This window comes from Myotis myotis, unplaced genomic scaffold (genome assembly GCF_014108235.1).
Source record: "Myotis myotis isolate mMyoMyo1 unplaced genomic scaffold, mMyoMyo1.p scaffold_m19_p_2, whole genome shotgun sequence".
Taxonomy (NCBI): domain Eukaryota; kingdom Metazoa; phylum Chordata; class Mammalia; order Chiroptera; family Vespertilionidae; genus Myotis; species Myotis myotis.
Window position 1 is genome coordinate 77,993,205 of NW_023416324.1, and position 16,303 is coordinate 78,009,507.

Genomic DNA, 16,303 nt, shown 5'->3' on the forward strand with positions numbered 1-16,303 from the left:
TGCTGCCAGAGATCCAGTTTCACCTGCTAGAAATCTACAGTGGTGTAAGGTGGGGAACGCAGTCAATCTCATTTGACTTTTCCATCTCCCACAGCAGAATGGAAAGTTTAACTTTCTCTTCTCTCACTATCCCTGGAATTTGTGCATAATATTGCATGACAGCATTTTCCAATCCATGATTTGAAGAACAGGAAATGTCACTGAGTGTTCCACAATTTAAATGCTCTGAGAGAGTGACCATGCACGCAAGCTTATCAGTGACTCTGAGAAGCTACAGTAAAGTAAGGAGACTTTAGTAAAGAAACCTGGTTAACCTCATTTAACCCAATATTTTCAAAACTCCCTTGCTCTTCAAGACCTTTTTTTAAACAGAGTATCTTTTAAGATTTCATGGAATGCTAATGTCCTGCAGAGCACAATTGGGAAATGTCTTTTGAAAATATTACATAAGCAACAGTTATATTGTCTTCTCGATTCCAACATTAGAATATACAGCTGTATTTTGTTATCTTGGTATTAAACAGCTAAAATTAAAGTCTTCTCTGGCCAATTTTTATTTTTCTACTTAGAACTGAGTACCCTGAATTAGTCGGCATCTGTAAAGGATGAAGGCACCAAACCAACATAGAATAACCCTCAAGATATTTTTGAAGGGTTATTCTTCTCCCTCCAGCCTCCTAATGTCAGTACCTTGCATGTAACGAGCACTAGCTGGCTGTTCTCTGAGAGCAAAGCCCTGCTTGTGATGCTCCTTCTTGCATGAATGTAATGTTTATGTCAGAAGATAAGCCCTAATTTTTCTTTTCTTAAACATAGCAGGACAATATTTCAATTAGTATTTATGTTTTATTATAAATGAGAAACATTACAAGTTATAAAACATAATTGGCTAGAAAGTTTTCCATGAGTCATTTCAAATTATAGAACTTGATCATTTCAAGCACAGATACCACATATTGTTCAAAAGAAGGACTGTGCCAGTGAGCCTGATTCTAGGTTGAGGGGAACTGCTATGTGAGAAGGTGGCCTGGATGTTGGAATGGACACTGACTCCAAGTCAGAAGACCAGGTTTCAGTTCTACTTGTAAAACCACAGACAAGACTTTCTGAACTTGGAGTTTCTTTCTTGAGTTTCCAGATACATCAATGGACATACTAATACAGTTAGTTCTCATTATTCAAGGATTCTTTACCCACTCACCTGCTCGGTGACATTTATTTGTAACCCTGATATCAGTACTCCTGGTGCTTTCACAGTTATTCACACACATGCACAGGTGACAAGTCATTTGAATTGCCCAACATGTGTGTTCCCAGTGGAGGTGGAACAAGGCAGCACCCTGCCTTCTGGTTTCAGGTCTCATACTATAAACAAGTGTCCGTTCCCAGGTCTATTTAATATAGCATTCCCACACTTTTTGTGCTTTCTTGGTGATTTTACTGTTTAAAATGGCCCTGAATGTAGTGCTGAAGTGCTGGCTAGTATTTCTGAGCACAGGCTGTGGTGGACACATTTTGTTCAGGCATGAGTTATAGTGGTATTGGCTGTGAGTTCAACAATATATACTAAATAAGATATCTTTAAACAGAAGCACATATAAGTATTGATTAAGCTAAGTACTGATTAGTTGAACGTGTGAGCAGAAGCTCTCAGGGACTTCACTTAGGAGCTCAGTATTTACCAGTTCAGGGCAGAAATAGGGGAGCACATGGAAAACGTTAAAGCTTTAAACAATATATTATTATGTTAACTTTACGTTAATCTTAACAAATGTTCCTAGTAGTAAGACTATTTTAAAATCCTTTGCCTTCAAAATGCAGACTTTGTTTTTATGGGACCAGAAATAAATTAATAAAAATATTGTTTTCACAAAATGCTCCTAATTTAAGCCACAAAGGTTGAAGAAGAAGAAAAAACCAAAAACCTAAAACATTTTAAGAAAACTTTAGTGTTAGATCTGAATTTATAAAAACTTTACATTGCAACAGTTATTGAGCACAGAATGTGCATAGCATTTTATAAATAGAAAAAGATCAAAATTTCCACTAGACTTAGAAAATTGAATTTGCCTCAGAGAGACAATGGATGTACAGCAAAGGAATACTGGGTTTCTGAAGGGTCACTTGGTCCTAGGTGCTCAGAAGGCTAATCAAATATATTAAACAAAGATAATTCTGACATGGGTAGAAAGCGATAAGTAAAATCAAGAAGATACAAAGGTCAAACTAAGAAGTTCACCTGGATATTGATGCCCATCTCCACTCTATTCCAATGATAGCCCCTAGGGTATGAGAGAAATAGCGGCAGCCAGGACAGCCCAAAAGGTGCCGAGGCAAGTGCCAGTGACAGCATTTTACCCATTGGGCACGTGATTGGGCCAGTTTTACCAATGAGGCCATCAGCCCTATTTTGAAGAATGTGGCTAAAATGTTCCAGGTGTTAGAGTACCATATTGAACGGTTATGTAGCATCTCCCAATCTATTTTCCCCAACTCCACTAACAACTGACTGAAGGAACTTCAGGTTTTGAAAATCTAATGTGCCTCACTCCCGAGGGAGGGTATGTTGCTATGTAACAAAGAACATGCCAGTTCATCTTCCCCTAGCACTAGGAGCAGCTGGAAGGAAAGAAAAGGAAACCCATTTTAAAACATTTTAAAGCTCCTCTCTATTCCAGACTATGAGACGGCTCTGTTTAGGATCTAAAATATGCTTACTTTAACCCATCTTTGTTGACACAGCCACAAACTTCAGCAAATAGTGGAACCAGACTCAACTAGATTTCTTAGAAACTTTCATATGTGAGCAAAATCCCCCTCTGATTTTGCCTGATGTTCATCTGCTATAATTTTTACCACGTTCTAAAAAGGAAATCTTCTAGCATTCTCTATTCTGTATTTTGCAGTAAAAGAAAATGCCAATTGGACAACGCTTATCCATTTCCAGCGATAGCAAATTGTGTCTCTTCATCCTCTCAAGAGCTCTTTTCTGATAGTCCTCATGTGTGTTTAGATTTTATAAGCAGCCCTTCTAACCTATGGAACTCTCTATGACTTCCAAAGTACAGTGCACGTGTAATGAGGATAATGAGACTCACATTTGCAGGGGGAAAAAACAAACAAACAACAAAACAGAAGCCAATGCTTTAGGTTGGAGGAGCAAGGTTGGGTTCAGGGGACCATCTTTTTTCTCAAAGAGCCGTAAACGTGTTCACAGCTGGCTGACTCTCACTGGGAGAAGTGTGCTGTCCTGGGCGCAAAGCTGAGGGCTCTTGAACCCTGGCCTTTGTCCTCAGACCTGCTCTCTGACCTAGCACCATGCAGAGAGCCAGGAGCCTCTTCTTTCTCATGCAGCAGCTTCTCACACTCATCCCCTGGTGACCCTACTCTTTGGCACATCCCGCAGGCTAAGCTTAATCAGCATGGTGCAAGGTGCTCTCCACTTAGAACAGCTGAGACAACCTCAGCCTCTTTTGGTACCTGAAACTCCTCTCCCTGGCATTATAATAAAGCACATTCACTACTACAAGTATTGGGAGGAAGGGAAGGATCTTAAATATGTGACGATATATCAACCTTAAAGTCAGATCGGGGAATTCATACATTTTAATGGGCCTATATATGAATCCTCATGTTTTAAAAATTGGTCTCCTTGCACATACGTAATGAAATATTCAAGAAACAAGGGCTTCAAAAAGGAGTAGACTCAGGCAACCTAAATCTGAAGCCTCAAGTGCACAGCACACGTTCACAATCCTATTCTAGTTCTTTGTGCAAGAGGCAAAGCCCAAGAGCCCTCTCTGATCTCGCCCCAGTCACCCCACATCCCTGGGCACCGGTCAGATGGAGCCACTCACCATCGTCTGGACATAGTAGGCATCTTCTCAGCTTTCTGCCTTACTCAGGCTGACACCCTTTTTTCTCTTCTCTGCTAGATGAAGCCCTTTATGACTCTGCTTCAACAACCTCACTTCTGAGTCCACCCCGGAGTGAGTTATTTGTCCCTGCATCTGTGCTCACATACATCTTTAATTAGTACTTAGATATCATGCTTGGTTAGTTGGGTACCCATCCTGAAGGACATCTTTTGTCTCCAGAAATTAGCATTGTGCCTGACACATAGTTGTCTATTCACACCTGTCCTCCCACTTCCCTGGGATAGCACTGTCACATTGAAGTGTCTATTCAGCTAAGACTGAACATTTTGAAAGCCCCCTTTCATCTACCTAGGACCATCTAGGTTTTCTCGGTCCATCAGCTAGAAGCCAAGGATTCCAAGGCCTGGCAGGGTCACAAGATGGAAGGAACCTGAGTTCCTGAGTCACTGCATGGAGGAAAGCCTCCCAACAACTAGGAATGCCCTCATTACATGAGCAAGAAATAAACTTCTATTGTGTTAAGCCACTGCAAACTGGGGCTTTATTTGTTACAGTTGCCTTACCCTAACTAATGCAGATTCTCAAAAATATATATTTTGTTTAATAAAATAGCTCTATGAAATGAACTACGTTTAGTCCCTCTAAGGCAGGGGTCCTCAAACTTTTTAAACAGGGGGCCAGTTCACTGTCTCTCAGACCGTTGGAGGGCCGGACTATAGTTTAAAAAAAACTATGAACAAATTCCTATGCACACTGCACATATCTTATTTTGAAGTAAAAAACAAAAAAACAAAACGGGAACAAATACAATATTTGTATTTGCATGTGGCCCGCGGGCCATAGTTTGAGGACCCCTGCAAGTCTAAGGTCTAAGTCATAAAACATAGATAAAGGAGAGGGAAGGAAAAGAAAGATGAAGCAAAGAAAAAAGGAAAGGAGAAGGAAAGAAAGAAGGAAAGGAAAGAGAAAGAAAGGAGGGAGGAAAAAAAGAAAAGATGTTATATACAATGTATACACCTCGAATGTAAGCTGCCTAAATCCTCACCATCAACTGGGTACCTTAAAACCAGCTTATTTGTTGATTTTGCTGCTGTATCCATTGTGCCTAAATATCCCCTGAGATAGAGTAGGTGGTCAAGAAGTATGTGCTTACTTAATTAGTGAATAAAATTATGAATGAATATCATGTCTTTGCTTCCTTATAAAATGACCCCAAGAAATCACATCTACTATATGATATTTATTTAATCCAGTATTAAGTAATATCTCTCTTCCAAAAGTTTAAGAAGCAACATGTAAGACTTTAATATGCATCTGAATGCCTTTGAACATGAATTCCATTGGCCCCACAGAATTCATGTTTCCTGGAAGCTTTTCTCTAAAATAATAGCGTATTTCTTGTTATTAAAGAGCTGATACTTAATGGTTGGCTCTGAACTTGATAATAGGCAGAATTTTTCTCCCTTTCTTATACTAATCTCCAAGCCAAATTACTTATTATTATAAGAATATTTAGGGGGAAAAAAACTTCAGAAGATATTTTTGGAAAGGGAGATTGGGGGGAAGTAGAAAGAGAAAAAATAATCCAACTTTAATATCAAGTAAGGGAAGAAGAGACCACATGTGGTGATGAGACCAATTTAATCTACATCCTATGGTCCAACGGTCCAATTATTGCAGTATACATATATAATGCTAAATTTTGCCCAGTCCCGCTAATCAGACAGCAGCTCACTGTGTCTGTTTATCTCTAAGCCATTACCCAGTTGTACAGTAAATCTGCAATTCCAGAGATGGTCTAAAATAGAAACCCATGCTGGCTAAATTTGTTTTGGGACATATCAGGCAACAGCTAGAAATTTTTAAATGACCAACTTGTATTCCGCTGAGGCACTGAATGAATTGATTAGGGAAAAGCTAAAAATTGAATAGTATTTTCTGGAGTAGGCTAAGGTTAGTGCTGCCAGTGAAAATATGTAACCATGAAGAGAATAGCTATCAATCAGAGCTGATTTTATAATAGAAATGTGAAAAAATTAGATTAAATCAGGAAAGGGGGAATGTCTTATTTTTCCCTCTATATGCCCCTTTCTGACTAGGTCAATGATATAAAGTTCTCAGGAATATATGCAAACTCCCACCACTAAAATTATAGTAGGAGATAAGTTTTCCCACTGGCCAGCCGTTATTTCTCAATTGAGACAACCTCTGATCAGGAGATGGGGACATATACTGTGGAAAGGGCTGACACTCAGTGGACCAATATCGTGTGATTGATTGGTTTCTAATATGGAGTGTGTGGTGCTGCCTTTGAGAAAAGGGCTCTCTTGAGAGACAAGCCCAGCTATTGTTTGGCTGCTCTCGTGTTAGCGAGTGCCCTGCGGTAACCCTCGTGCTCTGAAATACTCATATTGGTTATTTCAAAGTTGGGTGCAGAATTGTGCTTTCCCGTGTCTGTCACTAATGACTTGCAGCTGTTGCTAATCTGTGCCTCTGATTTCCTTTGATTACTATGTGTATTGATGCCTGTGGTAAATAGGCATCTGCCAGGTGCCAGCACAATCAGGGGGAAAATATAAAAAGTTCCCTGTTTCAAATTCAATGTGACATTGTGCAAGTTGAGAGGCAGCCATTTAACCATTCAGAGGAAACAGCTTCCTGGGGCACCTCCGGCCTCCTGGCCAGGGACATTCCTCCCATTCTCCCGCCCCACCCCCACCCCCCATGATGCTGATTTTCCTTGGGATTGTTTTGGGACGTGAGAAGAAGGTTCCATACCACATGACATCAGCAGAGCAAGATATCTAAGACGAGTGTGTATGACCCAAGTTTCCAGAGAGCAAGTGTCTCACCCTTTGGCTGAGTTAAGCTGTAAAGGACCTCACCTGCCCCGTCGAGTTCCCAGAAACTTCTCCGTAACAGTGGCCCTGTGTTTCTTCCCTTGAGGAGGCACCTTACTCAGGAAACACCCTGGGCGGTCTCCATCGCCTTCTCCTGCGGGCGAACCAGGTGGTCATCTGGAAGGAAACAGCAAGGCGCGGGGTTTCCCCGGAAAGATGCAAAAGTGGTCACGATCCAAAAGCCACAGCCGCGGGTCCAATGAAAGTAGCTTCTCTGGAGCACGTTTTCTTGTTTTTTGTTTTTTGGTTCTTAGAGAAGCTACAGACAAAGATAGAGTTCATCCACTTCTTACTCTCACACGGTAATCTTAGAGAACAATATAGGAGACAGGAAGGAGCCTCTGGTGTCCCCGTGGGGGTCTCCCTCACGGCTTCCTCCACCCTCATGCAGAGTAAGAGTGCTGTCCCCCTGGACAGCCACGGACGCTGGCTCTTCCCAGGCAGGACGGAGAGCTACTCTGCTTGGCACTGGCATTTCCTCCTTCCACCTGAATGTCATGAAGACAAGAATAGTTTGACAGGTTCATCTTTATTTCCTGTTCCAAAGAGAAAGTCTTCAGTGTTGATGCCCATTCATTCTTTTGCCATTGCTAGAAACAGAGCGAGAAAGAGGTTGTTAGGTTGCAAATTTTGGCACCTGAGGGGTAACCAAATGAATCTTAGAATGTTGGGATAAAAGTCCATGAGGTTCCAAGATATCTTGAATCTTTCAAAAACATGACATAAAAATGAGCACCTGACAGATTGTTTTAATCCCTGCTTGGGCAATTTTAAAACCCAGACTGTAGTTGGGATATTGATATAAAAGCATATCTCAAGAATGTTTGGGCCCTGGCCGGTTTGGCTCAGCGGATAGAGCATCGGCCTGAGGACTCAAGGGTCCCGGGTTCGATTCCGGTCAAGGGCATGTACCTGGGTTGCGGGCACATACCCAGTAGGGAGTGTGCAGGAGGCAGCTGATCGATGTTTCTCTCTCATCGATGTTTCTAACTCTCTATCTCTCTCCCTTCCTCTCTGTAAAAATCAATAAAATATATTAAAAAAAAAAAAAAAAAAATGTTTGGTCTTCTTCCATCACACTGGCACAAAATGTCCACTCTCAGCACTTTACCTCTAAGGCTTCAAAAATCAATCCGTAAGTCAGTAGAGACATACTTTGGAGATATGTGGGTTGGGTTCCAGAACATCACGATTAAGCGAATATTACAATAAACTGTCTCAATCATTTTGCTGGTGGAGGGTCCTGCTTTCATTTTGTAAAAAACACAACATCTATCAACACAATAAAGTGAAGTACAATGAAACGAGGTCTGTCTGGATGCCCAAAAGTAGCTAACTCAGTTTGAAAATAAGTAAAAGAGGACGTCGTATCTAAGTCAGAGGAAATCACTATAAGTAAATGCCTCTTAGCGCAGTGATGAAGGGGAACAGATGTGACAGAATAATCACCCGGGCATTGACTGTAGGATTCAGAAAGAAACATCAGGGTCAAGCAAAGTACAAAAATAATAATAAGGGGATATAGGATAAGAAATCAGCCAAATTATGAGTCTACATTCCCTGGGTATTCAGACAATAAATACTTCAACAAATTTTCACTACACTGCATTTAATTTATTTCAAGACAATGGTTTAAAAAGAAAATTCCCAGATCCAAACTAGAAGCAAGTAAACATCTAAAAGAGTCTTGATAGATTGAAAAGGAAGAGTTTATTGAGATACAGAAAATGTTGGCAAGGAGAGTGTTTGAAGGTAAAGACATCAAAGATATTTGAACCCTTTTAAAGGTTCACAAAGTAAGCAAGAGCATTTCTCATTGACAGTCAGAGAACAGATGGAATGAGATGGGTGTAGAGGTGATCATCTAGAAAAGGTTGGCTAGGGACAGGTATTACTCTCTTAATACCAGTCCACATGGCCACCTCCCCACCATCTCCATTCCCCCAAGAAAAGCAATGTCAGAAATAACATACTCAACTTCACAAACTGCATAACAGAGAAATCCTTGGTTTTCCAGCTTCTTGGTGTGACCTTTATAATTACCAGTAATCTTAGTAGCTGGCTTTATGTTGCTATCAACACATCTGAACACACTGTATTCCAGAGAGACCTGTAAAAGGAGCTGTCTTTTGGGGGCTCAGGCAATGAGGTTGAGCAGAATCCTGCGCTGGCAGCAAGAGCTAATTGCAACCTAATAAAGCAACCAGCTGGGTCTTTTGTCTAGCGACCTTCCTACTTCATCCTCAGTGAAACTCTCGCCTGCCCGGTGACTTGGAGGAATCAGAGAAATCACAAAAGAAATCCACTGAATGTGAACTTGAAGCTGTCACCCTGAGTATCACTTTCATCATTTGGGTAAAGATATGTACGTACTAAGTGCTTAGTGGTACCAGTTTCACATTTAATTCAGGTCATCAGAATGGCAAATGCCTTTTTTCCAAACATTTACTGCCTTTTTTCCAAACATTTACATGGGAGTCTTGTGGCTAGGTTTCTAAACAGTGGTACAAGGGGAGTTATCACTGTGAGCTGCTGTAAATTAAAATAAAACGTAAGGTAATTAAAACATAAGGAGAATTTTGAAAAAATGATGAATATTGTATGTTCCCTTTTAAAGATTCCTGAAATCCATTAGCACATTATGGACTCTGAGGAGTCCTGAAGTTCAATAAAATTGAACAATTCAATCTAGAATTTTCTAAATGTATTTGATGGAAAATGTTTTTATATAGGCAACACCTATAAATATACCAGAAAAAGTATTTCATGGCCATGCAATTTTAACGTATTTGTTGGTCTACATCAAAATAGGACATTTTATTATTTACAATGAAGGGAGTACTTTAATGATAGATTGTCATATATATAATCTGGTCCACAAACTGGCCATAATACTTAATAAATAAATCTTGGACTGTTCATTTGAAATCCTGTGGCATGATGAGTTCATTTAGGGTCTTTATTTCTTAATTGTTTACTCTGTGTTTTGTGGAATATTCCATTTGTATTAATAAAAGTGGTCAATGTTATAATTTTTGCCAAGCCAAAAAAAAAGTGATATCAGGGAAATTCTACAAGTGTTTTTGTAATAGTATTCATACTCTATTCCCCACTCCACCCCAAAAATATCCATGTAAATAGCTAGTAAAATGAATGCTAAAGAAGACCTATGTGAAAAGCATGCAATACAATGAGGATTTGTGCTCCTTGTTTTGGAGCTTGTCAAATTTAGTATGAGACAAGATGACTATGCTAATAATTAAAGGCATAACACTATAGATACTATAAGAGAATAAAAGAGGGTTAATTTCTTATTTTAATATATTTTTATTGATTTCAGAGAGGAAAGGAGAGGGAGAGAGAGAGAGATAGAAACATCAATGATGAAAGAGAATCACTGATAGGCTGCCTCCTGCACACCCCCCACTGAGGACCAAGCCGCAACTCAGGCACATGCCCTTGACCAGAATCGAACCTGGGACCCTTCAGTCTGCAGGCCTACACTCTATCCACTGAGCCAAACCGGCTAGGGCAAAGAGGGTTAATTTCAACTGGGAATATCAGGCAAAGTTTCATGAAGTGACTCATGTGTGTAGAGCCTTAGAGAATGAGTTGATCATTAATAAGTAGAGATCAGGGAAAGAATAGAAAAGTATCAAATGACTAATGAGAGCTATCAAGAAATAAAAAAGACAAGATGCATTTAGATTTTTAGGGTCTTAATTAGTAGCTAGGACATTTGAGATGTTAAAATAAATTTAGTAAACAGTGAAGGTCCATGAAGTTTTTGAAAGAAGAAAAGCCCCTGAAAAGGTTACATCCTGGGAACAACATTTAGAATGGGGAGAGGGAGCAGTCTAGAACAATGGTTCTCAAGGTGTGGTCCCCAAGGCAGAAGCAGCTGGGGCTTTGTCAGAAATGCACATTCTTAGACTCAGATAGTGAAGCTCAGGAATTCATGTTTTAACAAGTCCTTCAGGAGATTCTGATGTAAGCTCAAGCCTGAGAACGACTGGTCTAAAGACAAGGAAATCAAAGTTCATTTTAATTGTCCAGATAACTGGTAATGAAGTAAAATAATCACAGTAAGAAACTAAAGGATAGAACAGATGGGGAATAGGCAGCTGATTTCACCAAATGATCAGTGATCTGAAGGATGCAGATCATCATGTCTCTTCAAATGCTGTCCCTAATTTCCTAGACAGATGACCACTGTTTGCTTTTATTCCCCCGGTGTGCAAGTGAATCATAGAAACACAACTGAAGAACTTCTGAGGTCTAGCTAGATATAAGGAATAGAGAGAATTTAAAATAATTCCAAGTCTTACGCCTCAGAATCAGGCAGTTTAAAGAGGTCTTTAACAAAGAGACAAGAAAAACAGAAGGAGATGCAGATGGAAAATGGAATGGGTCCATGTGTTTAGGTTTTAATTATTTATACCCATATCTAGTGAAAAAATAATTTACAGAAGTTTATAAACATGTACACTACACAGTAAGTTAAAATAGCATAAGACAAAATAAAAATGAGAAAGAAAAAATGAGGCCAGAGAAAAGTAAGTGTAGAAAAGGAAAATTATAAGTGAGCCAGGAAAGGGACAGGGATCTACATTTAGGCTTCCTTGTAATCATGACCCTGAAAGATTCACAGGATCAGTGAGAGCAAAGCAAATCAGTTACTAAGGAAAAGCCCATTTCTTCTTTGTACTGAAACTGGGGAGAAATTTCTACCCTAGACCGTAAAAATAGAGATTTATAATGTAGAAAATAATGTTCTCAATACTGTCGTTGGAGACAAATAATTTGGTTTGAGAACATCACATGAATGTGCCTTTAGAACAATGAAGTAAATATTTCCTGCAAAAAGTTGAGAATGTGAAACTCAGGAAGAAAATCAGAAATAAAAATGTAAATGAATTTGGAATTTTCGCACATAAAAGAGCTGCCTGGTGGGTAAATGACAACACAGTAAGACAAATAGAATTGAAAGGTCCTGTTGCTATTAGGGTTTAAGTCTATGGTGTAGAAAGCACTGCCTAAATAAAAATATAATATCTTCACTAAGGATGCATATTAATAGGTTTCAAACATGAATGAATTTTTAATTGAAAATATAAAATGTTTTCCTCTTAGAAAAAAATTAATCAAATTTTAAATATATAAAACAGGTGAATTATTAACACTCTAAAAGATTCAACATCAAGAGAGATTGGAGATGATGGCAAAGTAGATGGATGTTACATCCACCTACTCCCAGGACCAAACTGGAATTACAGCTAAAATCTAGAGCAATCAGGCTCTGGCTGGGTAGCTCAGTTGGCTCAGTTGGTTTCAGTGTTGTCCGGATACACCAAGATGTGAATTCGATCTCCAGTCAGGGCACATACAATCAGCAACCAATGAATACATAAATAAGTGGAACAAATAATCTATTTCTCTCACTCTCTCTCTCTCTCAAGTTAATGGGAAAAATTTTAAAATACAGTGGGGCCTTGACTTACGAGTGTCCCAACTAACGAGTTTTTTGAGATACGAGCCATCTCTCGGCCGATTTTTTGCTTTGAGTTGCGAGCTAAAATTCGGGTTACCAGCCACCTTCAGATACCCCACCGCTAGTTGGCGCAGCGAACGTCACAGTGAACGCCACAACATCAGCCCAGCATCACGTGTCTCACTCGTTCACTTTATGATTTGACATACGAGTAATCTGAGTTACGAGCTCCGTCACAGAACGAACTAAACTCGTAAGTCAAAGCCCCACTGTATAGAGCTATAAACCTGAGTAGCCAACTAGAGACTAGCTGAAGAGCAGTCTTATAACCAAGGATTTACAGAAGAAACCACATTGAGCCTGTTAGGAAGGGTGGAAACACAAAATGGCCTGGCCCTGCTCCCACAGGCAGCTGCTGAGATTCCAGAGGGATATGTCAGGTGCCAAGTTTCTCCCTGAGGGGTCTGAGGTCTCAACCCCAGGCCATTTCCTTAGCCCAGGGCACCAGAGCTGGAAAGAGGAACCCACATAACATCTGGCTGTGAAAATCAGCGGGAATTCTGTCTGCCAGGGAGAGAAGGAAGTTTGCTAGTGTCACAAGCACCCCCTTAAAGGGTCAATGCACAAAATCTTGTTCACAGTCATTCACCCTGGGCTCCGGCAGAAGGAGGGCAGAGAAGACTAGAGTTGTGTGAGGAAAGACTAGGGTGTGTGGCTCTGGGAAGAGAGCTGAAGGGATAGCCACCCTGGTGCCTATGCTGAGTCACTCTCCCTCACTGCAGATGCCATGTGTCTTGGATGGAGCACTCCCATCCTTGCAGCATCAGCCTGAGGAAAAGCAATAGCCCCAACCACTGGACTCCCTATCACCCTGCAAGGCTTGCTCCCTGATGAGAAGTCAGCTGCCTGGGCTGGGATGTAGATGTTGGGGTAGACTCAGGGAGTGTCAGTGACTGAGTTTTGTGGCTTTGGGACAAGGGCCATTTCACCACACACACTTTCCTGGGAGCCTGACTAGGGCTTCCTCCATACAGAAGACCCACAAGCTCCAAGCTCCCAACTTCTAGTGGTTCCAGCCTACTGAGGTCTGGACAGAATCTGGGACAGACTAAATTGTGTGGCTCTGGGGTGGGGGCCTACCCCGAGTCTGACTGGCATCTCCCCCTCAGGGGAGATCCGCTAGTCCCATCCTCCCAACTCCAAGGGGCCCAGGCCCACTAAGCTCTGGCTCCTGGCAGCATTTGGGACAGACTAAATTGTGCGGCTCTAGTAGGGGGAGCATTTCTCCCTCAAACACCCAAGCTGTGCAGAGCCCACCCTTCACATGACCAAATCTTGGTCTGTTTGCCTGAAAAACTCTGTTGGCCTCACTCTGATACCTCCCCAAGACCCTGACACCTCCCCAAGACCCCTGACACAACACAAAGATGTGTAAGCACCCAACAGGTGGCAGCTAGACTTGGTATACCCTAAGGACATTTGCTGAGTGGCCTCGGACCCAGCATTAACACCAAGTTTGAACCTGTATGGATCCAATGAGCACCACTCACCACTAACTGGTGACTCACTGTACCACCAGAGGCACTTCAAGTGACTGAGCCAGCAGATGAGGCAGGTGAGGGCAGATCTCAGGGTGCCTTAAGGCTTTTGCTGACCTGCCCTCGGGACTTATGTTGGTAAAAGCCAGCCTGGCCTGGCCGGTGTATCTCACTGGTTGAGCATCGATCCATGAAACAATTCACTGGTTCGATTCCTGATCAAGGCACATGCCCAAGTTGTGGGCTTGACCCGTAGTAGGGGGCATGCAGGAAGCAGCCAATGGATGTTTCTCTGTCATTGATATTTCTATCTCTCTATCCCTCTCCCTTCCTCTCTCTCTAAAAAAAAATCCAATAAAAACATTATTTTTAAAAAAAGCTGCCCTGACTGGTTTGCTCAGTGGATAGAGCGTCAGCCTGCAGACTGAAAGGGCCCAGGTTCGATTCCAGTCAAGGGCATGTACCTTGGTTGTGGGCACATCCCCAGTGTGGGGTGTGCAGGAGGCAGCTGATCGATGTTTCTCACTCATCGATGTTTCTAACTCTCTATCCCTCTCCCTTCCTCTCTGTAAAAAATCAATAAAATATATTTTTTTTAAAAAAGCTGGCCTAGGTGTGCAGCTTGGTCCTTCCTGAGCACATCCAGGCCCAGCAGAAGCATCCACAAACTGTGAATAACTTTATAACTCCAAACAGGTTGCCCATGGCCAATCACCAGCACCTTCTGACATTGTCCAGCACTAGAGTTCCTCCCAAGAGGCCACAGAACCAGCACACTCAGTGGCCAGCTTCAGACAACATTAGAGCAAGATCCAATTAGCTTCACAAGTGGCATATCCAAAGAGAGATCTCAGCAGGCACCAGACTGCTGAGGAAAATTCCACTTCATGTGGTCAGCAGCTGCAAAGCAGTTCATATACTATGGTCAAGGTTGATCTTCATAGTCAGCCAGGCTGAGAGTCAACTCCATGTTCAGACATACCAGGAACAATCAAGACCAAGAGCAAACAGACCAAAGGCAAACAGACCAAGACCCAATTACAACAGGAGGATGCACATAATCCACAAGAGGGACATTGCTGGAGCACCCAGATCAAATGATTAAGGAGACTGCACCTCTGGGTTCCACAGGACACCTACTACATAAGATCACTCTACCAAGACTGGGAGTCATAGTAGATCTACCTAATACATAGAAACAAACACAAAAGAGCAGAAGTATGGAAACAAACAAACATACTCCAAGTGGAAAAAAAATAAAAACAAAAACAGGAGTAATCTCTAGAAAAAAAGCTAAATGAAATGGGGCAAGCAATTTATCAGACATAGTTCAAAAACAGGATTATAAGGATGCTCAAGGAACTTATTGAGAACTACAAGAGCATGAGAAAGGACATAGAAACCATAAAAAATAACCAGTCATAAATAAAGAATACAATATCTGAAATGAGGAATATACCAGAAGGAAAAAAACAGTAGGTTGGATAAAGCAGAGGACCCAATCAGCAATTTGAAAAAAGTACCCGAAAACACCCAACCAGAACAGCAATATATATATTTTCTTTATGTATATATTGAATGAAGATAGTCTAAGGGACCTCTGCAACAATAGGAAGCATAACAATCCACATCCCACAGGTAACAGAAGAAGTGAGAGGCCAAGGAATCAAGAACCTATTTGAAGAAATAATGACTGAAAACTTCCCTAACCTGGTGAAGGGAAAGGACACATAGAGTTTCAGAAAGCAGAAAGCACAAAGAGTTTCAAACAAAATAAATCCAAAGAGGCCCACTCCAAGACACATCATAATTAAAATGGCAAAGGTTAAAGACAAAAAGAGAATCTTAAGCAACAAGAGATAGTCACCTGCACGGAAGCTCCCATAAGATTGTCAGCTGATTTCTCAACAGAAATATTTCAGGCCAGAAGGAATTGGCATGAAATATTCAGAGTGATGAAAAGCAAGGGCCTACAACCAAGCAATTCTACCACGAAAGTCTATCATTCAAAAATGTAAGGTGAAATAAAGAACTTCCCAGACAAGAAAAAGCTAAAGGAGTTTGTTACAAATCAGTATTACAAACAGTGGTTCTCAACCTTCTGGCCCTTTAAATACAGTTCCTCATGTTGTGACCCAACCATAAAATTATTTTCGTTGCTACTTCATAACTGTAATGTTGCTACTGTTATGAATCGTAATGTAAATATCTGATAAGCAGGATGGTTTTAGGCGACCCCTGTGAAAGGGTCGTTCAACCGCCAAAGGGGTCGTGACCCACAGGTTGAGAACCACTGGGTTAAAAGGTCTTTAAGAAAAAGAGAAAGAGAGAGAGAGAGAGAGAGAGAGAGAGAGAAACAGTTATAAAGAATAAAATGGAAATAAATATGTACCATCAATAATCACTTTAAATGTAAATGGCTTAAATGCTCCAGTCAAAAGACATGGGGTAGCCCCCACCAGTGTGCTCAGTGGTTAGAGCATCAGCCCATGCACC